The sequence below is a fragment of the Vidua macroura genome, chromosome 7 (assembly GCF_024509145.1).
Source record: "Vidua macroura isolate BioBank_ID:100142 chromosome 7, ASM2450914v1, whole genome shotgun sequence".
Taxonomy (NCBI): Eukaryota; Metazoa; Chordata; class Aves; order Passeriformes; family Viduidae; genus Vidua; species Vidua macroura.
Genome location: NC_071577.1, coordinates 38261808 through 38287497, shown reverse-complemented (window position 1 = coordinate 38287497; position 25690 = coordinate 38261808).

The following is a 25690-nucleotide window of genomic DNA, read 5'->3' as shown; positions in this document are numbered from 1 at the left end:
AGCCTTTACCTGGTGGCTTCTCAAATATCCCTGTGGCTTTTCAGGCTGGGTTTGTGTCTTGGTATGAGCCCCGGGGCTATGGATGGTTCTGGCTTTCACCTCATCCCATGCCAGCACAATTCCTTCCTGAAACCAGGGCTGGGGAAAGCAAAGACTGAAATGGAAAATAATATAGATAATGCATATAAAATCCTATATTATAGAGGGTCCCTCTGCTGTGTTCTTCACCCCAAATGCGCTTTTTGGGGGAAAACCACAGGGAAATGTTCACGTTCTGTTGTGTAAATGAAGTGTGGGGCCATGAAGTGCCTTATCCTGACCATGGCAAAATAAGGATTCTGTTTACCAAAAAAAAAAAACAAAAAAACAAAACAAAAAAAAAAAACCAAAACAAAACAAAACAAAAAACCAAAAAAAAAAAACCAAAAAAAATCAATACTTAAATATGGAAATGAGGTCTTCTATGGAGAGTTAAAGCAGATTAAGCAGGTAACTCCTGGTATTTCTTATGGAAAACTTTACATCTTCAACTCCTCTGCTTTAGCTGAAGGCTGAACCTGCTGAAATCCACCACTGGTGATTAATGTGTAGGAAACACTCACATGTCTTCTTCCAACCAGGTAGTTCTCAGGTAGTTTGTGGATGTAAGGATGTGTGTAGTATTCCAAAACCTCCTGGCAGCACCTTTTCCCTCTCCATTTCAATACTGGGAGTAGAAGAGTGATGAGAGCTGCATTTTAATTCCTGTATTCTGGTGGTGAAAACCTCCTGATTGTCAGGACGTTCCCCACAGCTCTGGAGAATCCCTCTGGATGTCACAACATGGGACTGAACTAACATAAAAGGGAAAAAAAAAAAGTCACAAACACAAGACTCTCCATGAAACATTGTTCTAGAGTGGTTTTTAGGCATTTGAGCACAAAACTTGGATGATACTGAGCTCCAAGTTGAGCTGGGAGAGCTGATGTTGTGCGGTGTGGCAGGTGAGTGGCCACACGTGGTCAGTCCTGTGCTGCTCCCTGCCTCACTTTTGGGATTCCCACAGCCTGCCTGGCAGCAGGCAGTTTAGGAATTCTGGGAATATCTGGTCCCTTTGGTTTACTGCCCTAAAAGTGATGCCATTTTTGACAGATGGTGTCAGCTTTGCCACAGATCTAAGATGATCCCAAGAAGATATTGGCTTAAAAATACAAATTTTGGGGACAAAACAGTAAAAACAAATCATAATAATTCCTGTTAATGCTATCTTCATAGGTAAGTGAAGATAGTGATTTCACTATCTTCATAATAAACTCTGCTTTATTTGCTGTTATTTCCCCACAGTTTTCAGTTCTTTGGGATTGGTGTCTGTCTCTAACAGGTTCTGAAGGACATTTGCTGGGATGCTTCAGGAGCAGAGATCCCAAACTTGCCATGATTTACTTTAGGAATTAGGGGATTCCTTCAAATTCCCCCTGTGGCCTTGCTTTGGTGTAAAGGTGCTAAAGCAGCAGCTTAATGAGGTAATTATAATTAACATTACACAGGGGTTTAGAGCCCTCAGGCAAGAGTCTCAGCACCGTGGTCTAACTCTTGATTTAAAGGAACATCTTGAATACATTATTTACATCAGATATTAGACCTGCTGTGCCAGTGACTGCAAGCCAGGGGATTTATTAGCACCAGATCTATTTATTTGGAAGAAATTCTGTGCAATGAGCAAAGCTAAAAGCTCAGTTTGGAAATAAATAGATGTTAATATCAGGTAAATGATAGATAAGTTCAGTCTAACTCCCGGGGAGATCAGGGCAAACACTCTGCTGGAGGTTTAATGTTAATTCAGGGATCTTTTATTTATTTTTAATGTTAATTCAGGGGTATTTTCAGGGGTATTTTGTGTAACCAGTCTCATGAGACATTGGGCTTCTGGAATCTCATTGCAGAGTTCTGGGTTTTGAGGTATTTCAGCTCTTCTTGTGTTTAGTGAAATACACCTGGCTCGCTTTATGTTCAAGTAACTTCCAAAGCTTTAACCCTTTTTGTTTCTTGATGAACAAAACCATTTGTGGCTGTGAGATGGGATGGGCACGGAGATCCTCAGGTGCAGCTCTCACCTCAAATGGGGGTTATTGAGTCCAGCTGAAAGAAACCTCAATGTTCTGCAGGTTCCCAAAACTCTTTCTGTGGAAGGAGATACTGGTTTAATCCAATTTAAAACATCCATTTTTTTAATCTTGAATGTCTGTGAAGTTCTTTGATTTTCTGGTTCATAGTTGGTGTTATTCCTGCTGATATTATGGACAGTTTTTCACGTAAGTCTAAGCATGTTTTACTCTACAATTCCTGGCAGGAGGTTGTGGTGAGGTGGGGGTCATTCTCTTCTCTTGGGCAACCAGTGATAGTGATGCCTCAGGTTTGGCTTTTCTATTTTTCAGGTTCTGTGCTGCTTTGGTGAGCAGCTCTGAGCTTCACATGAAGTGTTGCTGAGCTCTCTGCACAGAGCAGGGAGACAAAACAATTCCTTCTCCAGCTGGGCACCAAGGACAAATGATCCAAAGCTCAGGCCCAGGAGCACAAACAGCGTGGGCTGCAGAGAGAAAAACAAGCAGGATGGGACTTGATCACCTCAAGCTGGAAGTGGCCAATGAACTGCAAGGTGCAAATGGAGCAGAGCTGATCCCAGTGAGAGCCCCCGGGAGCGCTCGTGCATTTTGGGACCATTTTGGTTCCTCTTGGCTGCAGCCCTGGCTGGGCTCTGGTGCTGCCCAAGGTGGATCCATGGAGGAGATCCTTTTCATGAATCCCTGCTTTATTCTGTCACTCTGTCCAGCCTTCTCAAGGCATCAATAGGACAAAGAGAAATATTTCCACCAGGGGAGGCCTGGGTTGGATATTAGGAAAAAAATCTTCACTGAAAGACTGATCAGGCATTGGAATGGGGAAGTGTCACCAGCCCTGGAAGTGTTCAAAAAATGAGTAGATGTGGCACTTGGTGGGTGATGTGGTTTAGTGGGAGTGGAGGTGTTTGGTCAAAGGTTGGACTTGGTGATCCTGGAGGTGTTTATGATTCTGTGCCGTGATATCCAAATGGACCAACAAGTGGAATAACTGAAGGAAACATGGGAAAAGCCTGAATGTGGCAATGCTGAATCCTGATCCAGGAGGTGCCCTTATGTCTGCCACAAATGCTGCATGAACAGCATTGTGTGATAACGTTCCTGTGGATTAAGATTTCCAAAAATATAAGGGATTCATTCCCCTGAAATGCTGGCACTTTGGGTTTTCTCTCCTTCCCTCCCTCCCATGGACAGACATCTGCAGTTTTCCCTGGCAGTGTGAGGAGAGTGCACTGAGTGAAACTAGGACTCATATTTTGCTGTGTTTGCTCTAAGAGTGAAAAATTCATGGCTCCAGGTGACATGGGTGTGCAAAAAAAAACAGCCTGGGCTGTGGCTGGAGCTCTCCTAACCTGGGAATTCACCTGCTTGGCTCATGTTCCTGAAAGCTGATGTCCCAAACTCCTTCCATCAGCACCTGCTCCCACTGCAGGCTGTGCTAGAGGAGGACACGGGGACTTCCTCCTGCAGATGAGGCACAATTTACACAGAAAGGATATTTCCTGGAAGTGCTGCAGGTGAACTGAGTGGAAAACAGGGTCCTGCTGATGCTGCTGTTCTCTGCTGTGCTGCTGCTGCTGAGGCCAGAAACTCCTTGAGCCGTAAATGTAGGTTGGGTTTTTGTGAATTCAAAGTAGCTTAATTCCATAAAGGGGAAGGAAATTTGTGCATCATCTTTCTCTTCTGTGCCCTGGTCCTCCATACACCACATAGGTCAGCAAGTTTGGGGATGAATACACTGTTCTCTGTGGCGGGATGTAACATCAGGGCAGTCTTGGTAAAGATTTTGATAAATAACTCATGGAAATATGATTCAAGTCAAAGCCATCTTTGCTCTGCTTCTACTTAGCCCTTTAATTCATTATTTTTTTTTTTTTTTAAATCCTTTCTTGCCAGCACATGGGGGGGGTGCAGCCCCCCGAGCTGCAGCTAAGCAGGATTGATGGTTTGCTTCCCACCCACCCCAGTTTAATTAGGCTGTTGCTATTTCCTGCCCCTCATTACACCACCGCTGCTCCCCGACACAGCACTGCAAACAAATTATTAGCAAAGCACAGGGGAATACAAGCTGCTAATTTGTTTGGGTCTCTGCTGGAAAATTGCAGTTGTACGTATTGCTTTTCAAAGTATTTTATGGAGCCTGACACAGAGCTTGGTTATCTGACTGTTGCTTTTCAGAGGAGCGAGCTTTGGCTGGATTATTAATTATGCTTACCTGTAAATATATTAATTATATTATCTGTTTCTCTTTGGACAGAGGGAGGGGCTCAGGTGGATGCAGACCAGGAGGGCTTTAGCATTCCATAGCTGCACGTGTGTCCCTGCAGCCATAAGGGAAAATGGGATTTTTTAACAGAGGTTAACCAGCACATGTGAAATTCTGTGCAGTCATAAAATCACAGCACAAGTTGTGATTTTAGTGTGTGTCAGGTGGCTGAGTGAAACCCCAGGTCAGGGCAGTGCAGCAATACAGAATTCTGGCAGGGGTTTGTCTGCCAGAAGGAGGGAAAAAATAACCACAAAACCAGGAAAAGAAATGAATTCTGTTTGTGCCTTTCTGGTTTAGGATTTAAGAGTGGCAAATGGAACAAATTCACAGCTGTGGGATGGGTTCAGGGTACTGGAGTGGAAGGAGCCACAGTCCCAGGAGGGTGGCAAAGGCAGGGAAACAGCCAAAAAGAGACCCTGGTAAAAGGCTTACACTACACTGAGGTCCCTGAATTTACAGTAATTAATTACATTAATTAATTGAATTAATTGAATTAATGTAAATTCATTAATTGATTTTACAGATTCTTACATAATTTTAGAATTTTCTGTTTGAAAGTTGACCTTTTTGTCATTAAACAGGATGAAATATTCACAGTAATGACCCGAAGTTGCTTGATTTATCCTCATTACAATTGCACACTTCATTCATGAACTCTGTGGTTTTTGGGATGCTTTTTTAGGGGAGGAAGAAGGTTTATTCTGAATTAACACCACCACTCTCCTCCCTCAATTTTCTGTTTCTATGCCATGAGGTTTTGTGATGTTTATTATTTTGCAAGGTTTGGGTCTCCCTAAATTTGAGGAAAAAACTGCAGACAACAACATCCAAAATGTCCTTGAGTATTTCCAGGGATGGGCAATCCACCTCTTCTCTGGGCAACCTCTTTTGTTCAGTATAATTAACAATCATATTGATGCTGGAATTTGGGTTTGAATAGGATTGTATTTCACGTTGAACAAAATTCTGCTTTGAAATTCAAAATTTTTATAGCCTGACAAAATCAAACCTGCATGTGGAAGGTGGGCTGGGGAAAACTCAGTTCTTGGCCTTAAAGAACCAAAGTTCTGGACCAAAACTTTGTGACCTCTTTTGAGTGAGTATTGGCATCATTATTTCTGTGCTCTCCTAATGAGTCATGCAGGGAGAGCAGGATCTCAGGTTCAGTTTGAGATTCTCCAGCTTGAGATAAGGAGCAGAAACAGCACAGGAATTTACAGGAAGGGAGTGGATGATGTTTAAACATTGCTCCATCCTTCCTAGAGTGTGTGAAATGACAGCTGGTGAGTGATTTCACAATATCCCAGTTCCTGTGACCCTGTAAGATGGGGAAAGTCAGCTGCTGGCACGAGGCTGAGGAGAGAGGGTTTCGAAAGGACTTTGTTTGTGCAGCACAGCCTGGCGAGGACGTTCTTCGAGAGCCTCGTGGTGTTTACAAAAACCCCTTTTCTCCAGAAACACGAGTCAGCCAAAGTGTGGTTTGGAGCTCTGGGGCTGGATCCCTGCCTGGTGTGTGCAGGACAGAGGGCAGCCAGTCCCACAGGCTGCAGTGTTTCATCCCTGAGCTGTTGCTGGAACACTGTTCCTTCCTGTCACTTCTGTCCTGGATCCTTCTGGGGGAGCTGATTCTGGAGGGTTGTGGCCTCAGAGGGGACAGAAGAAACACAATCATTTCCTGCAGGGAAGGAATTCCTTCTGCGCTGTGACAAGCCAAATAAGAACAACAACCACCTTAATGACAGAGCAAATTTATGTCTGCAGACCTTCCCACCTGTTTTTTGGGTTAAAAAATGATGAGTAGGAAGTTTTCTGATTCCTTGTGCAGGTGGATGTGGGACTGAGCTGCTTCCAACAACACTGGGATTTTTTTTTTTTTTTTCCTCAGATGTGAAACATCCAAAAATGTTTCCCCTTTTCTCAGGGAACTTAAGAGGGCTTAAGTGGAGCTCTGTCAGCTGTTCTTGAATTAATTAATAATAATTGATGCTTCCCTGTGGGGGTGGTGAGGCCCTGGCACAGGCTGCTCAGAAAAGCTGTGGCTGGAAGTGGCCAAGGCCAGGTTGGATGGGGCTGGGAGCAGCCTGGGACAGCTGGGATGGAATGTGGGCACATGGAAGGTGCCCCTGCCCATGGCAGGAGGTTTGGAATGAGAGGATCTGCGAGGTCCCACCCAACCCAACCCATCCCTGATTCTAATCCGTGTTTCCCATAACAGCACCTCAGCCATGACCAGGGGACTCCAGGGACCCCAGGGCAATCTCTGCCTCTTGTGAAAGCTCCTTTGCCCTGGAAATGCCTCAGGGACCTCTAAGTGCTTTAGCAACCAGGAAATCTCCATAATCAGTCACAAATAAATGGTTTTTATTTTGGCTTTAGAACAGCATCACCTTCCAGAAACTTTGAGAACAAACTCAGAAGTTGCTGTGTTCTAGATCTGCAGTCATGGCAAATAATAGCATTAGGGGGGAAAAAATTAGCAGAAGGGATACATTTTTCATTTTAAATTATACCCAGCTTTCTTAAAGCAAATTAAATTGCACTTAACCAAAGAATACAGATAACAGTATTAAGCACAATAGAACATTTTAATTACTAAGAAAAACAAATGTCCATGTCTGTAGCTGTAATTAAGGACGAGCTGTATTTGCTGTGCATTAGTGTGACTTGTATGTCTGAGATACAATAATTGCCCCAATCCATCAGGGGCTTTAGCCTTGACATCCTGGGCATGGAGGGGCTGCATGGGAAGGCAGGAATGGGGTGAGGCTGCTTGATGGGGTGTCTGAGCAGTGATGGGGTAGAGCTGCTTTGGTTTTCACATGGGAATTCCAGTTGTGCTCCAGGCATGAGCCGTGAGCTCCCTGGAAGCTCCGGGTGTTTGCCATGGCTGACACTCCATGTCTGGGGTGTGGGGGCTCAGGAGATATCGTGGGGATGGGAGACAAAGCTGGGCTTTGCTGGAACTCTCTGTTCCTCCCAGTCACAGGAAGGGCCTTGGGAAGGAGGGGATGGAGGAGAGGAAATGGCTTCAAGTTAAACCAGCAAAGGTTTAGGTTGGTTATTAGGGAAAATTCCTTCATGGAAAGGGTTGTCCAGCCCTGGCACAGCTGCCCAGGGCAGTGGTGGAGTCCCTGGAAATGAAATCCCTGCATTTCCCTGGTGAAAAAAAATGGAAATGAAATCCCTGTATTTAATTTTTTTTTTTTTTTTTTTTTTTTTTTTTTTTTTTTTTCCTCACCATGGAAATCCCTGTTGAAATCCCTGGAGGGGTTTCAAAGCCATGTGGATGTGGCACTTGGGGACATGGGGCAGCGGTGGCCTTGGCAGTGCTGGTTGGACTCAAAGGTCTTTTCCAACCCTAATAATTGGGTGATTCTGTGAAATGGGGACTTTAGGGTGGAGAAGATGCAGAGGGAAACCTGCAGGGATGAACAGGGAGAGCCTAAGAAGGAAGAGGCCACTCAAATGTCCCAGATTTAGTCCTTCTCTGTTCTCTCATTCAGGATGCCCAATGACAGTAAATCCTCAGATATGGAAAGGGCTGGAAAGAGAAAAGAAAGAATTTTTTTCCTCCATGCCCCTTGTTGATAGAACACGAGTAATGACAGCAAAAAAATCACAGCAGGGAAGAGCTGGTTAAAAATAAGGGAATGGTTTTTAATATTAAGGTAGTTAATTACTGGAATGAATTCCCTCTGGAGACTGTGAAATGTTCTTCCATGGAGTTCTCATGACAGCATGTGGGGAAACATTCCTGAGGAGCACCATGGTGGAGCTGGTTCCATCCTTGGATGAGGTGGGTGGGCCTTGGTGTCTTTGGCCACCTCATCCACATGGACTCCAGGGTGGATAAATCCCACTGTCTGGGGAGGCTTGTGGAAGGCAGAAATCCATCCTGGGACTGCCTGGGATGTCTCTCCTGGTCAGGCAGTGGAACTGCTCAAATGAGCTCAAGAGTGGCCTCAAAAGGAAACAAATCCAGGGGGGAGATGATTCCTGGAGGTGGAACCAGCTCCCAGCCTTTTCTAGGATTAAAAATAAGCGTGATGGGCTAGTGCAGACTTGGAACCCCAGACTGGTTTGGGTTGGAAAGGAGCTCAAAGCTCTTCCCAGTTCCACCCCCTGCCACAAGCAGGGACACTTCCACTGTCCCAGGCTGCTCCAAGCCCTGTCCAACCTGGCCTGGATCAATCATCTTGAATTCATTTCCAAGCAGAATTTTCCTCTGGCTGGAGAGGGCAGGGATGTTGTTTTGTTCGCAAACCCCAGTAAAATGTAGTGAACAACCTCTTCTGACATGAAACTTTGCTCTGGTTTAGGGCAGCAGGTGGGAAGAGAGAAAAGACATTTCTTACACTGCAGATCTGCTCCTCCTGCTGTGGCCTTCCAGCTACCCAAAAAAAGTGGGAGAGCTTCGTTAGGAGAACTGCTGGTTAATGGTTAATTCCTGGGTCTGAATGCACATTCCAGAGATGCCATTACTGATGTATTTAAGCAATAAAATCCAAATGGTGATTGCTGCAGTCCTGGCGTGGTGGCACACTGCACAAGGTGAGGAATGAGTGACTTTAGAGACTGGGGAGCTCTAAATCCACTGCCTGCTCTAAGAAGATGGACTTTGAGTTAAAAAAATCAGAAAAAAAAAAAAAAAGGCAAGTGAAACAGGTAGAAATGTCAGTTTACTGAGTGTCACTGGCAGAAATAGTTACTTGGCAGCCAGTGGGGAAACACTATTTATGCAGAAATACCATTAAGATTTGTATTACAGGAACAATAAATTACAGTTTTTATATAACCAACTGATGTATTTGATCACCTGATGCTGCAATATCTAAGTAAGCAATGGTGTGCATGAAGTTGTGTGTTGGACTTGAGGTACTTTCACATCTGAAATTACCAAATACGGTTAAAATAACCATAAAATTTCAGAACTGTGTTAATCCAGAGGTGCTCTGTGCAACTCCTCAAAAACAACAAAAAGAAGTATTTTTGCTTTTCCTTTGGATGGTTAAAAATGACTATTGTAGGGTCCCTGATAGTTTTAAAGAAAGAGAATCCAAGCAGGTTTCATACCCACCAAATGCAAGATTTAGTGGTAAAAAAAAAATCCCATTTTATGTGGAGGAAACATAAAGGGACTAAGGAAAAGTCTTGCATGGAAGAGTGATCAAATAATTCGTAAAATCATGATTTAGGGAGTGGTTTGGGATGGAAGGGATCTAAAGGATCATCCAGAGGAGGGGGCTCATCTCCCCATGGGATTTGCTCCCTAAGCCTCAGCTCAGGACTGAAGAATGTCTCCTGGTTTTCCAGCTGGGTTAAGCATCATTCCCTGGTGTCCATACCCCAATTTACTTTTATTTTCACTGACTCCCCGCTTTCATTTTGAAACTTCTTGATTTTCCTGCGCTCACAGAGAGCTGGCAGCTGTCTTGGGACATCACCCTGAGCCACGGAAATCTGGATGATTCATTTGCCTCCAAAGAGAGAGCTCAAAGCTTGAAACCCTTTTCAGACTCAGTGAAAGAGGTGGATTAGGAGGATCTTGGTTTCCATCTCCCGGAGAGCTGCCAAATTCCCTTCTCTGCTCCTGTGGTTCTTATGGCACTCGTCAGCATTAAATAACGGGAGGGATGTTTGTCATTTGTGCCTTGTCCTGGTGGGCCTCTCTGGAGGCACAAATATGTGCTTTGTTTTGTCTGTCTCTTTTAGGGCTTTTTAATCCAAATATATTTCCCTGTGGCCATTCGGGGTAGCACGTAAGACAGTGTGGGGCAGAGTGGGATTTGGCCTGGAGAGCACTTTGCTTCCAGAGAGACTTTATTCCAGGCTGGGGTTAATTCCTGAAAAAACTTATTTTACAGAAGGAATCTGTCTTTGCTGTGGAAGGAGCTCCAGAATGGTTTGGGTTGTCCTGTGGGCAGGAACATCTTCCCTATCCCAGAGTGCTCTTGGGCACTTCCAGGGATCCAGGGGCAGCCACAGCTTCTCTGGGAATTCCATCCCACCCCCTCCCCACCCTCCCAGCCAGGAATTCCCAATCTCCCATCCATCCCTGCCCTCTGGCAGTGGGAGCCATTCCCTGGCTCCTGTCCCTCCATCCCTTGTCCCCAGTCCCTCTCCAGCTCTCCTGGAGCCCCTTTGGGCCCTAGAAGGGCTCTGAGCTCTCCCTGGATTCTTCCCTTCTCCAGGTGAGCGCTCCCAGCTCTCCCAGCATTTCCTCATAGGAAAAGAAGCACAAATCCATTCCCACAGTGGGAAGAAAAACTCGGGAATCAGCAAAGACTCTTCAAAGCCCCTCTCCTGGGGCTGAGTGTGGCTGAACCCCCCAAAATGCTGCTGATCAGAGAAAGGAAACCTGTGAAAAATTAAAACTGCTCATCAGATGTGTAATCCCTGTACAAAAAGGTGTCACTAACACTGAGAATCTTTTCCCAGGGTTTCTTTTTTTTTTTGGCACTTCTACTCCTGCTAGTTTATTACCCTGCTAATAAGAGGAGCACCCCCAGCACCACGCAGACTTTCTGCGTCCCACCTCTTGTTCCCTGGTTAATTTACAGCCCCTGACCTCTCTCTGAGGCTCTCACGAACCACAGGATGAGTTAATGTGCCTCCTGTGCAAATCATTTCTGTGAGTTCAGCATGTCTCTAATAATCAGGCCCTATAATTTGGTTTGCTCCATTCATTGATTGCCCCAAATATGATTTTGCGAGGCGAAGCTCCCCGAGTCATAACTACAAAAATGACAGGCAGTACTTTTTGTAATCTCCATATTTGACGCATGAAAGAAGGCTAAATTCCTGTTTGAATAAACAACATAATAAGGTTATTGAGAATAAGACCATTACTATATAAAATTATGTCTAAGTGGCAGATATAATTAACATTGGATTGTAATTACACTAATTACAAGTCACATTAAGATACTCCAGTAATGACAAAGTGAGCACCCTATAATTGAATGGAATAAGCAGGGAAACATGCTGCTCACACTAATTACCTAAATGAGCTAATATGTCTTCGGAGTGACAGTCATGCTCGGTGTTATTACACAGGCAAGACAATTTTGTAAGTTAAAAAAAAATCTAATTTCCTTCCTTCCTTCTCTTCAGGACCCGTTTCAAATCATCAGCAGCTTCAGAATCTCTCTCTTGAGCCAAAAATAGAGAGATCCCACAGTTCAGGCCTTTGCTAATTTTCTTCGACAAAGGACAATTTTCAGGGTTGTGCTGCAGTTTGTGACGTGTTCCTGCTGCTTCCAAACTAAAATTGGGCTTGTTCTGGGTTTCTTGGTGGGCTCCTTTGGCAAAGTCAACCCACTGTGATTTTTTTTCTTTTCACTTGTCTAAATTTGAAGCAAACAAAATAATGTAACTTAAGCTCAGCGTGCTCTACAACATAAAACGGACTTATTTTGTTGGCTCCAGAGTAACAAATATGGCTTAGAACAGTCTGGCTCCAGTTGTGCCCTTGAGAGTGGTAAAAATTTGAATTATTCAAGGCAATTAGTGGAAGCATTGCAGTGGAACTCAAATTTCAGCTCAAGCTTCTAAGAATAAAAACTAATATAAAAATAGGAATTCTCCATATTGTGGAAAAAATGCACATTACTTTTCCTTTAAACACCTCCAGCTGTCTGGGGCTGGGAGCTGGGAGGAAAAACAACCCAACAGACAATTTAACAATCAAAAATAGTTCTCTAAGAATTAACAAACACGAGCCAATGCACTTCATCAGATTGTCTGGGCTTCAAACTTATCTGGATGATGGATGAAAATTATTTTTTGCTTTCTGGGTGGTTTGACTCTCAAGGACCCAGAGCACCAACGATTCCCGTTCTTTTGGTGATAGCCAAAAATCCCAAGCATATGGCTCCCCAGCCATATCTCTGCCTGTTGTTGTTTATTTTTGTCCCGGGGCGTGGGAGGTTCACTGGCAGAGCCCTCGGGTGCCAGCACTTTGCTGAACTCTTTTCCTGTCACCAGGAACGCCGTGGCTTTTTGGGAAGCATCTGACAGAGGATGAGGAGGCAGCAGAGTGGGAGGGTGTCCTCAAATGTAAAGAGACGTCAAAGCTGCTGATGAAAAATGCGATGTAGGGGGTGTCTGGAAGGCACATCCTCCCCTCCTGGGAGCAGGGAGAGGGGGAAAAAAAGAGATGGAGCCTTGGAGGCTTAGGTCAGGGGGGGAAAAAAATTAGAGCTGGAAAGGAAATTAGGTGATTTGTGGTTTTAAAAAAATGGATGGATTCGTGGTTTTGAGTTTGAGAAGTAAAGGAGATTTGCTGTGGGCATGTGCTTGGGAAGTTCTTTGGGAGAGCTGAAGGAATCCCAAGGGGGGGAATCTGGAAGAGAGAGGAAAGGGATGTCAGAGAGAAATGGCAAAGCAGCACCAGAGAACTCTGAAAGAAAGGAGGGAGAAGGAGATAAAATGAGGAAAAAATAGAAAAAAAAAACGGGGAAATGATGGGAAAAGAGGAAAGGGCAATGGGGGGGGAGCATCAATGGTAGCATCAGACATTTTTAAGATGACAGAGGACAACTACAGGTTTGTACTGTTGAGGGAAAGGAGAGGAGAGCAAAATGTCAAGGGAATGTGCAAGGAAGAAAGGAAAGAGAGATCATGAGGAGGATTAGAAGTGGGGCTCAAACAGGGCACAGCCACTGAAGGAATGGGAGTGTGTGAGGAGAAAAAGTAAAACCCTCTCTTAGTCTTGGCTTTAGAGACTGCACAGAATTAGTTCAATCCAGACAACTGTTCTAGAGAGTGAAAGTTTGGTTTGGCTCACGGAGAGCCACCAGTTCCAACCATCCTTTGCTATCCTTGCAGGTTTTAAAAGGAAAGAAATAATAAAATCCTAGGTCTGCCCAAAATCTTTCATCTGGACTCCACCTGGGTGCTTATTCCTCCTCACACAGATCCATGCATGGTGAATTGTACAGACAGCAAAATCCTTCCTTGGGAGAGATGGAAATGTCAAATTTGACATGGCATTAGCAATCCCCTTATCTGTGATAACATGGGAAAAAAGAAATAAATTGATGTCTGAATTTATCCCAGCAGCTAGGTTGGTTCATTAATCTGTATCCTGACGTAGGTACATGTTTTACGACTGTCTAGAAAAGTGTCGTTGCTCATATTAACAAATAAATGAAAAATTGTTGCTGAAACATAAAAGTACATTTAAAAAAAAGGACCCTTTTTTGATTGAAAGCATTTATCCAGAAAAAGTTACCTGAGAATTCGAATTCCAGAGAAAATTGCAATTTAAATTCAGAAGACCATCAAATGAATAATTTTAACAGATTCTCAGCTCTTCTTAAACAGATGACTGTGTGTTTGCAACTGAATGTTTGATAAATGAAAAGAGACGAAATGTTCTACTTTTCAGCACATTTTTCCCCACAGCTGGTGCACAGACTGAGACTCACTGTATGTTGCTTTAGCCGTGATTTTTCAACTTGAGGTTTACTATATTTAGCTCCACATATATTTAGAATTGGTGGAAGTAAATTTTGTTAACTTTGGGAAATGGTGCTGAGCTGGACTTTGGTACAGCTGAAAAATATCAGGGTTGCTCCTTAATTTCATGATGCTGGGAATTTCCAGCTCCAGGGATCCCATCTGAGCACCGTGAGAGGTTTCCATGAATTTGCACCAGAAACGTGGCTGTTTATTAGGATCATGCATATTTGTGGAATATTCTACGCATCTGGGAAAAATAAGGATACCTGGGGATTTGCTGAAGTATTTTTAATAACAGTTATAATGTGTGAGAAAGTGTTTAAATTGGCGAAAGCTTGGGTATGTATTTTTTAAAAGGTCTGTTTTGCCTAAGTGGTGTGATAATAAAATTCCATATTCCCACTCCTGCTCAGGAGGTGTGACCATGCTCACACACCTGCTGAAACGTTCCCAACATGCTTCATTCCACCTGGATGCTTCATACATTCCCTGGTGAACGTAACTTTTACAGCAATAATTTTTCAGCACATCCTGCTGATAACTTTGGGGCTGGGCAGAAGTTTTTCCAAAAAATTTAAGTGTTTTCCAAAAATCCAAGTTAGACAGAGTTTAAGTGTTCCAAAAATGAGTAAAGACTCAAAAAAAAGAGTGGAATTTTGTGCTATGGTTTCGTTGACAAGGCGGTATCCAGTTGAAGGTTGGACATGATGATCTTGGAGATCTTTCCCAACCTTAATGATTGTTAGATTTTCACTTTTTCTCCTTGTGTTCTACCACTGATATTGACATTGGTAACTTCCCTCAGTTTGCTAAATGCTGTGCAAGTTCTAGTCTAGGAAAATGTTATGATAAAGCTGCTGAATAAAAATGCAGTTGGAGTGATTATAAAATAACCAGCTCAAGGCTCTCACTATGCCAATCGGAGCAGCAAAGCTAATTTAGTTGTTATTTAGAATAGCAATTCATTCAGATCAGCAAAAACACAGTTCTCAGCCACACCAGATAAATAACAATCAGGAAGAAAAAAAAAAAAAGGAGTGATTTATTCCAATTGGATTTTATCAGCACGAGGCTGCGGCAGTGAGGAGGGGAAATTGCAGGCTCCACAGCACAGCCAAGGTTGGAACATCTCCCTGGGTTGTATCAGATTTTCCTGCAGGTTCCTGCCTTTCTTCTCCCAGGGAACAAGGGGCAGGAGAGGAAACAGCCTCAAGTTGCACAAGGGGAGGTTCAGGTTGGATATTAGGGACAATTTCTCCACAGAAAGAGTGGTTAAACACTGGCACCGGCTTTATCGGGCATGGTGGTATCAGTTGATGCTTGATCTTAATGATCTTGAAGGTCTTTTCCAACCTTAATGATTCCATAATTGCATGATTCTGTGATACTCCTCAGGGATCTCAGCCTGGGCAAAATCTTGCTGTGCTGAAGGCATGAATTAAGGTGGCAAAGATTTGCATATGAATTTATTTGGCAATACCAGTAATAATCCTCTGGGTTTACGCTGAAATTAAATCTCTCCAGTGAGTCACTTCTTTCACACAATGCAAATATTTACAATTTGTAAGGAATATGATATCCCAGAGAGGATCAGACTTCCCTGGTCAGCGTGGAAAAGGGGAGACATGAGAGTGAGGGACTGGGGGATCGTGTTAGCTCAGGAGAACAGAGAGACTTTGGCCATACAAAGCCAACCCAAATCCTTCAGAAGCCCAGCTTTTGTTCAGACTTTTAACACAGAAGGTGGTGACTCCCTAAAGCTCTGTGGGATGATAAAAATGTGCAGAAGTGGAAAGACTCTGGATAGGCCTGTTAGCACTGAGACATTTTGGTCCCTTTTTGGGGCTACTGAGCCTGGAATTCTGTGTTCCTCGGCCAAAAAGGAGTTTAATGTGGCCTTGCTGATGGATGTGTGGTCCTGGGAGAAGTGCAGATCTCCTGCCCCTGGAATTCCAGCTGCCTCTGATCCCTCAGGTTTTAGCTTTTATATGTTTTTCTATGTTTCAGGCTCTGTGCTGCTTTGGTGAGCAGCTCTGAGCTTCACATGAAGTGTTGCTGAGCTCTCTGCACAGAGCAGGGAGACAAAACAATTCCTGCTCCAGCTGGGCACCAAGGACAAATGATCCAAAGCTCAGGCCCAGGAGCACAACCAGCGTGGGCTGCAGAGAGAAAAACAAGCAGGATGGGACTTGATCACCTCAAGCTGGAAGTGGCCAATGAACTGCAAGGTGCAAATGGAGCAGAGCTGATCCCAGTGAGAGCCCCCGGGAGCGCTCGTGCATTTTGGGACCATTTTGGTTCCTCTTGGCTGCAGCCCTGGCTGGGCTCTGGTGCTGCCCAAGGTGGATCCATGGAGGAGATCCTTTTCATGAATCCCTGCTTTGTTCTGTCACTCTGCCCAACCTCTGCTCTGGGGCAGCCTGCTCAAGGCATCACTCCCAGCCAGCAGGGTTGTCCATCGGCACTCCCAGCACCAGCTTGGGATCCATGGAAAAAGAGGAGAGGGAAAGAAAGCTGAATTTGGTTAGAGCCCACTGAGGAGCAAGGGTAATGATGTGTCTCCATCCTTTCAGAGCCACTGCAGCTCGGGATTTACCCTGAATAAATCCCACCCAGGTTTTAGGGTAAGCAGAGAGGATCCACCCGGTGATTTTACATCTCATGGGCTACAAAAGGAACTCAACTGACAACTTTTATTGCTCTGTTGTCTTGAAATCTGAAAGCATTAAAAGTTTTTCATTAGGTGGAAATGCTGATCAGGAAACAGCCCAGACCAGGAATCCATATGAAGTGCAATTACTGCCCAGTTTGGTAATGGATTGAGTAGCAGCCCAATTTAGTAATTTTACATTTTATAAAAACAAATGGCTGTGTGATTAAAGCATCAAGTGTTGTGTCTAAGGCTTACAGGAAGCAGAGACTGAATTAGTTCACTCAATACTCACCCAGGTCTCCCATGAGGAGTTGAAGCTTTTTTTCCTGGCTTGAACTTACATTTTGGTAAGTTTGGATTAAAAAAAAAAAAGAAATCAGGCAGGAATCCTAATTCACTGATTCCTGCTCAATCTGGAAGCAAAAATAATCCCTTTTCCCCATCTCCACTGCATCCAGTGCTTGGTCTGATCAGTGCCACTTTTTTATTCCTGCAAATTATTCCTATGCTGTTTCGTTTTTTTCAATATAAATTGACCAGGAATAGAAATATTCCCAGTGTGGTTTGTCTTTTAAAACTCTTTAATGTAGAAATTCGACAGTATTATAAAATCAGCTAAAATGACTTCACTCTTTCACCGTATCTGTGTGTAATGAATCAGTAGAGGTACTAAAAGCAATTTGGAATGCAAGTATGGGCCCTGCCAAATTAAGAGATTTGAAAAAGTCTCTATGAGGAGTTAAAAGCATCCAGCCTGTTGCCAAAACCAGCTCTACTTTTAATAAAAACAATTCATTTGCAGAAAATAAGAGGAAATTGAACAGGATCTTTAAAAAAAAATTAAAAATGACAATCTTGCTTATTAGAACCAGTTATTAAAGTTTAGAAATTGCAAACTGAAAATGAAGGAGCTGAGATGACTCCTGCAGTAGATGAGCATGTGAAGAAAAGGGTGTTTTGTGCTCTTTTTGCAATTATTCCCTGATAAATGAATGTAACTTGTCAGCCATCAGACCTGGAGTAAAGGGGTTTGTGCATTTTCTTATGCCTCTTCTTCTGGTGAAAATTACATTTCACCAGAAAATTTCAAGGCTTAAATCCATCTTGTTCATCCTTTCTTCTTTTTTTTTTTTTTTTTTCCCTTGGGAAAAAGGTGGATTTAAGGCTTAAAATATGGCAAATCCCAGAGAAGGATCCCTGAAGAAGGAAGGGTGCAAAGGTCCCTGTTGAGAATGTGATCCCCAATCAGCCCATGGATTGTTTTGTTTGTTTTTATTAAAAAAAAAAAAGAGAAAAAAAAAAAAAAAAAAAGAAGAGTTTCCCTCCCTTGCCCCAGAGTTGGAGGACTCCAAGACTGCTCCAGGTTTTTGAGCCTGACAGGACAGAGATTTTATTGCATCTCTTCATCTTCCTGAAGCTGGTGCTGATTGAGGATTTCTTTTCCGGAAAATAACTCGAGGAATAAGTATTTAAGACACATCTTGTATTTAATGACCCAAGACACTCAAAACTTGAGTAATTTCATATTTACCATTTATACTCTGCTGAAATTCCACAGAAGCCTGACATTGTAGCAGGACATCAGTGCTGCTTCTTGGTTTTCCTGTTCCTTCCATTTTCCTCCTGGATCAAGGATAGAATTAATTCAACACAAAAGGTTTACCCAGTCTGCCTCTGGCTACTGGTCTGTGTTGCACTCTGGTGTCACACAGTGGCTTTAAAGCCATAATTGAGCAGTTTCAGTTATTTTAAACTTTTATTTAAAGGCACAGAATGGTGATGTGATGTGATGCAGCTGAGTTTTACTCTTAGCTATGGAGTTTCTGAATAAAGTCCTGCCTTCTCTATTCCTGTTTTGGTAGATTTATGACTGAGAGATACAATTTTCCTTGTTGTCCATGAAGGAAATGTGTGGCTGGTGCCTTCCAGGCCATGGTTAGGGGCTGCTGGTTCTACTGAAAATTCAGTATTCAGCTGCTTCTGGCTAATTTCTCCTCAATTTCTAAAATTCTTCCTTGCTGACAGTTTAAAAACTTGCTTTCTGTAATTTATGCCATCACTGAGGCTTGTGGCAGAAGAAATGTATTTGGATTCCCAGCTAAACCCAGGAGCTGGATTTGTGTTACTAAACCAGGAATAACATTTGCATTGAATGAGGCTCGAGCCAACCTGTTGTGATTGTATTAGAGACCCTCAAGCTGCAGGGGTACATTTCAAAATTAAAGTGCTTTTGGGGTAGAGACTGTTGAAAACGGCTCTATCAAAGATACCCAGCATTAGTTTAATGAAATGAGACCATAAATTATGTCTGTGGGAAGTGAAAACTCAGGAGTTGTGCTGCAGAAAGTGGGACTGGCAGCATCTTCCTCGCTGCCAGGTGATAAAGTTTCTTAATTACAGCCCCAGCTAGAATGAGAAGTCTTTGGGAATTGGACTGGGTTCATACAAGCACTTATCAGGAAATAGAAATAGTTTATTTATTCATAGGGCAGCTACCAGCTTCTTGCTACAGGTTCTTGATGGACACTTGTGCTGTCTCAATCCACTCAATTCCAAATTGTTCTTTTGTGCAAGAACTTGATGGCAAAAGCGGTGTAATTTAATTTAGCACAATGTCTTTAAAACAATGATGTTTGTTTTTTAAATGAATATTTTATATGTTGTGTTTAATTAAAATAAAAGTCTGCTACTGATCTAGGAGACGCAAAACAGACTCGAGCTCGTATTTATGAAGTGTAACAATATTGGCAAGAAACAACTTATCTTGTTTATGAGACATTCCTCCCATTACTGCTCCAGATTGCAGACGTTTTATTGCTGAGCTTTCCATGGTTTACAATTCAACAAATGGAGCGAAACTGTCAGCATGGAAATCAGGCTGTGAGTGTGGCTTTGGAGGAGCTGCCTTTCTGAGGGGAGTATTTACAGATCACAAGGGTTCCGCTAACGCCGCGCTCCGGGAGCTTCCTTGGGCTTGGTTCCCTGTAAAGGCAGAGCAGCCCTGGGGAGAGCCTGGGGTTCGCTCTGCAATCATGGAATGGCTGAGCTTGGAAAAGCCCTCTCAGACCATTGAGTCCAACCATTCCCCGGCACTGCCAAGGCCACCGCTGATCCATGTCCCCAAGGGCCACCTCCACAGGGCTTTTCAACCCCTCCAGGGATGGGGACTCCAAACCTCCCCGTGCAGCTGTGCCAGAGCTGGACAGCCCTTTCCATGAAGGAATTTTCCCAAACATCCAATCTGACCTCCCCTGTTCCCTCTCCTCCTGTCCCCCATTCCCTGGGAGCAGAGCCCCACCTGGAGCTGTCCCCTCCTCTCAGGAGTTGTGCAGAGCCACTAGGTTCCCCCTGAGCCTCCTTTTCTCCAGGCTGAGCCCCTTTCCCAGCTCCCCCATCTGCTCCTCATCACACCTGAGCTCTTCCAAACACAACAGGGAAAGAGGTGAATTTTTTTTGCTTTTATTTCCAATATGACACATCTGAACGTGGCTCTGGACACTTCCAGCCACAGCTTCTCTGGGCACCCTGTGCCAGGGCCTCTCCTCCCTCCCAGGGAACAATTCCTTCCCAGTATCCCACCTAACCCTGCCCTCTGTCATTGTGAATTCATTCCCTCTTATCCTGTCATTCCATTCCTTTGCAAAAAGCCCCTCTCCAGCTCTTTTATTGTCCCCCTTCAGGTACTGAAATATTTTGCTCTAATTAATGAAAGCTCGCCCAGATCAAAGTCCAACCCAAAACTTTTATATTTTCCACGTGTAGCCATGGAGTTGCACATCTTGCCAGGATCCTCATTAGCGTGGAGGATCTGTACCTCAATAATATTAATAATAGCACAGTGAGCTGAATGCTCTGCTAGGGGAAGATGTAATTGATTAAAGCAAGGCCCTTGTGATGCCAGCAGGTCTTTCCCACTTTTCAGGTGAGAAAAGGTGAGGTGAGCGGTGGTGTGGGTGTGCCATGCTCGTACCAGAGGCACTGGCAAAACACTGATGGGAATTCATGGCATTGTCCTTCCAGACAGGGAACACAGCACAGATTTATTCAAACTCTTGATCTACTTCAGGGGTAAATTTTCACGAGAAAATTGTTGTGTTCCTTCATATCCACATTTATTCAATGGGCACACGAAAAATAGGAAGACAATTGCATAAAATCAGCTACAAAGAGGCACAAACCCCTGAGCAGTTCTGATGCAGGACTTGTTTTTGAGACCTCCTGTCTCTCTTCCCTTCCCTGTTCCATCCTGAGCGTGTTCCCCGCTGCCAGATTTCTTCTGAGGTTTCACAGACGACTCCAAATCCAGGGATTCATTATCTTCTTACTCATTTTTTTCACACAACAATATTTTGACCAGTTTAATCATCTGCATGGAGAGTGTGGAAGTCTTGGCAGCTACTTGGCATACTAAGATAGATTCCCAAAAAGACCAGATACGCTTCAGAAATGTTGGAGAAGGAAGAGAGGAGATGTAATCTGCTTATTAATCATGCAGGAGAACAGACAGAGGAATGTCTCTGCTCCTCACTTACTTCTCTCCCTCTCCTCAAATTCTTTCTTGTCTGAATATCCAAATCACTTTAGGATATAAATCCCTGCATTGTTGTTCCATGTGCAATTGGCTCCATGTGGTCCTTAGAAGAGCTAAATGAGTTCCTTAAATGTCATGCTTAGTTATTCTATGGATTTTTTGTGGCTTCTAATAAAGTTATGTCAGTGGTGTTTCTAAATTTATATCAGTTTAAATCTGAACGGTGTAAGTTTTAAGTGCATAAGTGATCAACAACTCTTTAGCAAGATTCTTTTCTCTTCCCTTTTTCCTTGAAAAAATAATTACATGTGCTCTGAGGCACATTCTGTGACCTTTATCTTCATTGGCCATTGGTCACTGATGCTCTTTTACCACTTCGTACTTTAAATTTCCAGTCTTTTTGCTGAGATAAACAGGGCTGCTTTAGACAGTTGGATTCTTCTGGGTGGTAAATCCATGAGAAATCCAGGCTGTATTAGACAAAGTCAAATGCCTTTTCCGTGTGAAATGGGAGGCGGTGTGAAATAACACAGCATGCACAAAGCTACTATTATGTGTTCTCTGATGTCTACACAGACAGACAAGTATCAGTGCAGAAAGTGATTATTCCAACATATTTCGAATCCATATGTTTATTCCTCCTTCCTCACAAGATGGCAGCTTGCATGGAATGAAAAAAAAAAAAAAAGTGCAATAGGCTCGGATCGCAGTGTAAAAGCAGGAAGGTTCTGGAACAGGAGTGATCTTAATTTTGGCCTGGATGGGACTGAATCTGCTCTTCTGGCTATGGAAATCTCCAGGTTTGGGTGTTGCAGATTTAAAAGTGCCAGAGCAGGTTCTGGTGCAGGGACTGACCAGTGGGTCATTGCATCCAGCTGGAAAATAGAAAGGAATAAAGGAGACGTGGCACTTGCAATGACTGACAGCTGCTGTGTTATTCCTGTCTTTCCAAGGAGGTTCTTACTGAACTGGATAGAAAAGCACAAAGCTCTGTGCTGGGATCTGCAGCCCGCCCTAGGCTGGGCTTCCTGGTGGCCCTCGGTGCAGGTGGAGGGGAAGAATCCAGCAGGGTTTGGACATGCATGGAGCAAAGTCAGTTTGGTAGGGGCAGAAGAAATTCAGTGAATCATGGAATGGTTTGGGATGAAGGGAACTTAAAGATCACCAAATGGGACACCTCCCACCATCCCTGGGTGCTCCAAGTCACCTCCAGCCTGGCCTGGGACACTTCCAGGGTTTTATCTCTGGTGGAGGCCCGTGAGCCTACCAGGGCCATGCCCTGGAAGGCTGCACCATTCCCCACAGGTTAGGGTAAGAAGAAAGGAATGATGGGAGCAGTTATGCAGATTAAGTTATTCCATATAAAGTTATATTATGAACCCTGCTTCCTTCTCGGGGTTTGGGTGTCGGGATGACCCCAAAATTGTAAAAGTCCCCCGTTTCCCAGCCCGTGCAGCCAAAGAAGGAGTCTGGAATGCGCAGGGTCGGCTTCTCAAGGTTGTTTATTTTCCCTTCTCTAGAACATTCTCTCTCTGCCCTGCTGAGCTCTGTCCAGCAGCTCGGCCATGGCATTCTGTCTGCCCTCAGGGCAGTGTTCACATTTTATACCAAAAACTCCGTGTGCCATGGTTACAATAACGTGCCAATATCTGTCATTGATGTTGGACAGTGTGTCTGTGCCTGAAACCAACAGAAAAGTGTCACCAGCACAGCAAGACATGGAGGGCAAGGAGAAGGAGAAGAAGGTCAGGACACGCCCAAACCCCTCCATCTTGTCCCCTGAACCCCATTCTAAAAACCCCCAAATTCTACTTTTTCACCCTGTGTTAATTCAACTACCACACTGCTCAAACCCTTGTGGCTTGTAATTCCTCACACAGAGTTGTCAGTTTTTCCCACAGGCTAAAATCGAAGCCACAGGTGTTTTTGACTTTGTGCCAAGGTCCCTGAGTGCCCTGCCAGGGTCTGGAGACAGCCAGGGCAGCCAGAGGGATGTCCTGGACTCCGACATTTCCTGATTGGTTAGTCTTGTGCTCTGTATAAAGCATGGTGTCTGTTTCTCTTTGTTCATTGGTTCCCTGCCCTCTGTGTAAGTTTGGGTTTGCCTCATTTCATTGTCTTCTGGAGTAGCTCCCTGCAGTGTACAGTTTTTGTTGTGCATTTTTCTTTGCGTGCCTTTTGTTTTCCTTTATTAAACTTTGATTTTTGAGCACTCCAGTCGTACCCATCCCTGTTTTATTTATTTATTTTAATTTTTTTTTTTAATTTATTTTTGCTTTTTGGCTTTTCTTAATTTTTATTTTTAAAAATTTTACTTATTTATCTATTTATGCTCCCGGCCGATCCCGTCCTGGGGTTGTGCCCACTGCTGGCAACAAGAGTTTGTCTGACACACACGACACAACATTTCCAGTGCTAACACATGATACACTAAAATCTCATTAATGGCACTGGTAATGCCTCAAATAAATGCTGTACTCTGCTGAAAGGTTTGTGGGGCCACAGAGGCGATAAGAAATTATTCTTTGCTCTCCATTCCTTTGGGCATGCTGCTTGTTTGCTCTTCTGGGAAGTTTCCCCCCAAACCAACCCTTCTGGATTTAACAAACTTTAGCAAAATGTAGGGGAGAATTTCAAAGCTTGTGTTCACTGCAAGATTTTACAAAAGAAACAATTTAGTCCCTGTTAATTTGTCAGAAGTTCGTCTTTGATTATTTCTGAACATCCCACTTGCAATCCATCGTTCAGTTGCCCCTCCCAGCAGCCAGTGAGAAAAATATTACTCTAAATTCTGATAATTAGCTATGGCCTCCTCTTTTTTTTTTTTTTTTCAGCACAAAATTATCATTTATATTTCATTCCTCTTCTTTTTTGCTTTGTGGGTTTGGCATTTTTTTCCCTTTTCTCCATAAAATTCAACTTCTTTCCCTTTTAAAAATTTAACTTCCTTTCCTGCTTTCAGATATTTCTGGAATTTTTCGAGGTTCACGATCCTCTGCAGATCATGGCACAGAAAACAATGATAATTATGTTAAACATTACCTGAGCTTTGTACACTCCCATTTTGTGCTGTCTCCTGCAGCTCCTTTGGAGCTGGTATTTATTCCCAGATCCAGGAGCACCACAGGGTGTCCAGGTACATTTTGGATCTGAAGACCATTAAGTTTGTCAGTGGAAGCTTTTAGCTCTAATCTCAGCTTTGGATGGCTCAGAATGAAAAGGGACGATGGGGAGTTTTCTTCCCTTCCCTTCCCTCACTTCCACCACTTCTTGTGCCTTCACTAAATTTTCTCCCAGGCTTTATCCCAGGGCTTTTATCCCTTTCTGCTCCCTCTCCCACCTCACCTCTCCCCCCTGCTGATCCCACTGCTCCAGAGGATGAATTCTCCAGCCCCAATCCCCATTTCCACTGTCTGTCCTTTGCCTGTGCCTCCTGTCAGGGTGGATTTTTGTGATATTAAAGGCAGTGCAGGGACCTATTTTCATTCCCAGCCCCGCGACCCATCTGAAGACGCCTCGCTTTTACGTCGGCTGCTCCGTGTGCAGGAGCAAAAAAAAAAAAAAAAAGCTTTTACGTAGGAAAAGATTGAGAAGAAAGGTCTCAAAAGCTGGGAAAGCTGTTCTGCTTCCCTGGCACAGGGAGTCATTTCCACTGAGCTCAGCTCAGACTTCTGGCAGCCTGTTAAGCTCAGTGTTGCTGAGCTCAGTTCTATTACATGTGTAATTATTTACTAAAAGTATTCTTTGTCTTGCTAAGTCACAGATGCCAAGTTCCAATTCCATTTGCAGCCATGATCCTCTATTTGTGGACGTTCCAGTGTATCTGGAGAGCAGATAAATTCTTCAGATAATTTTATTTTTGATTGATTTTCATGTTTTAGTAACCTAAGTGGTGATCTATCAAAATACACGACCACAAAACTGCCTTTGAAGGTTGCAGATCCAGCTGTTGCAAACACAAAATATCTATTCAGGAAAAAAAAAAAAAAAAACCCCTTGAAATGTCATTTTAAATGTTTGGAAAAAGTTAAAATTGTTTCTGATGGCCTGTCCAGAATGATCCATGCTCAGGGTAATATTTAATCTTTGTGTGGGTAGGGATGGGTGGGCAGTGCTGCTCTGGCAGGATTTGGAATGAGATGATCATTAAGGTCCCTTCAACCCAAACTCTTTGGGGATTCTGTGATCCCAAATGAAGATAATAATAATAAAAATAATAATAACAATAATGATAGTAATAATAATAATAATAACATTAACAACCCACTTTCTTCTGTCAGCAACACTTGCACATGTGCTGAAGGCACCCTAACAGGCTGTCATACTTTCTAATGACTGTAATTCATCATGGGAAGCCATCAGTTTGGAAATAAAATATTGCTCTGTGGTGTGGAGATTGATGGCTGTGGCCTGTTTATTGATTGCACTAGAAAAATGGAAAAAATGGGCGGAAAAAATTAATTTTTTGAAAGCTGGTAGCACCAGGATAACTGATTCGAAATCTGCCATTTTCCTTCTTTTACAATTCTCTATAACGTGGCTGCAACATGGAAAGAGACAGAAAATATGGTGTTATTGTGCAAAAGCCAACTTCATATTATTTTCTTTCCATATGTTTTTCAGTGCATTAAATATTTAAAACAGTGTCATCACTCCTCAGAAATGAATATACCTGT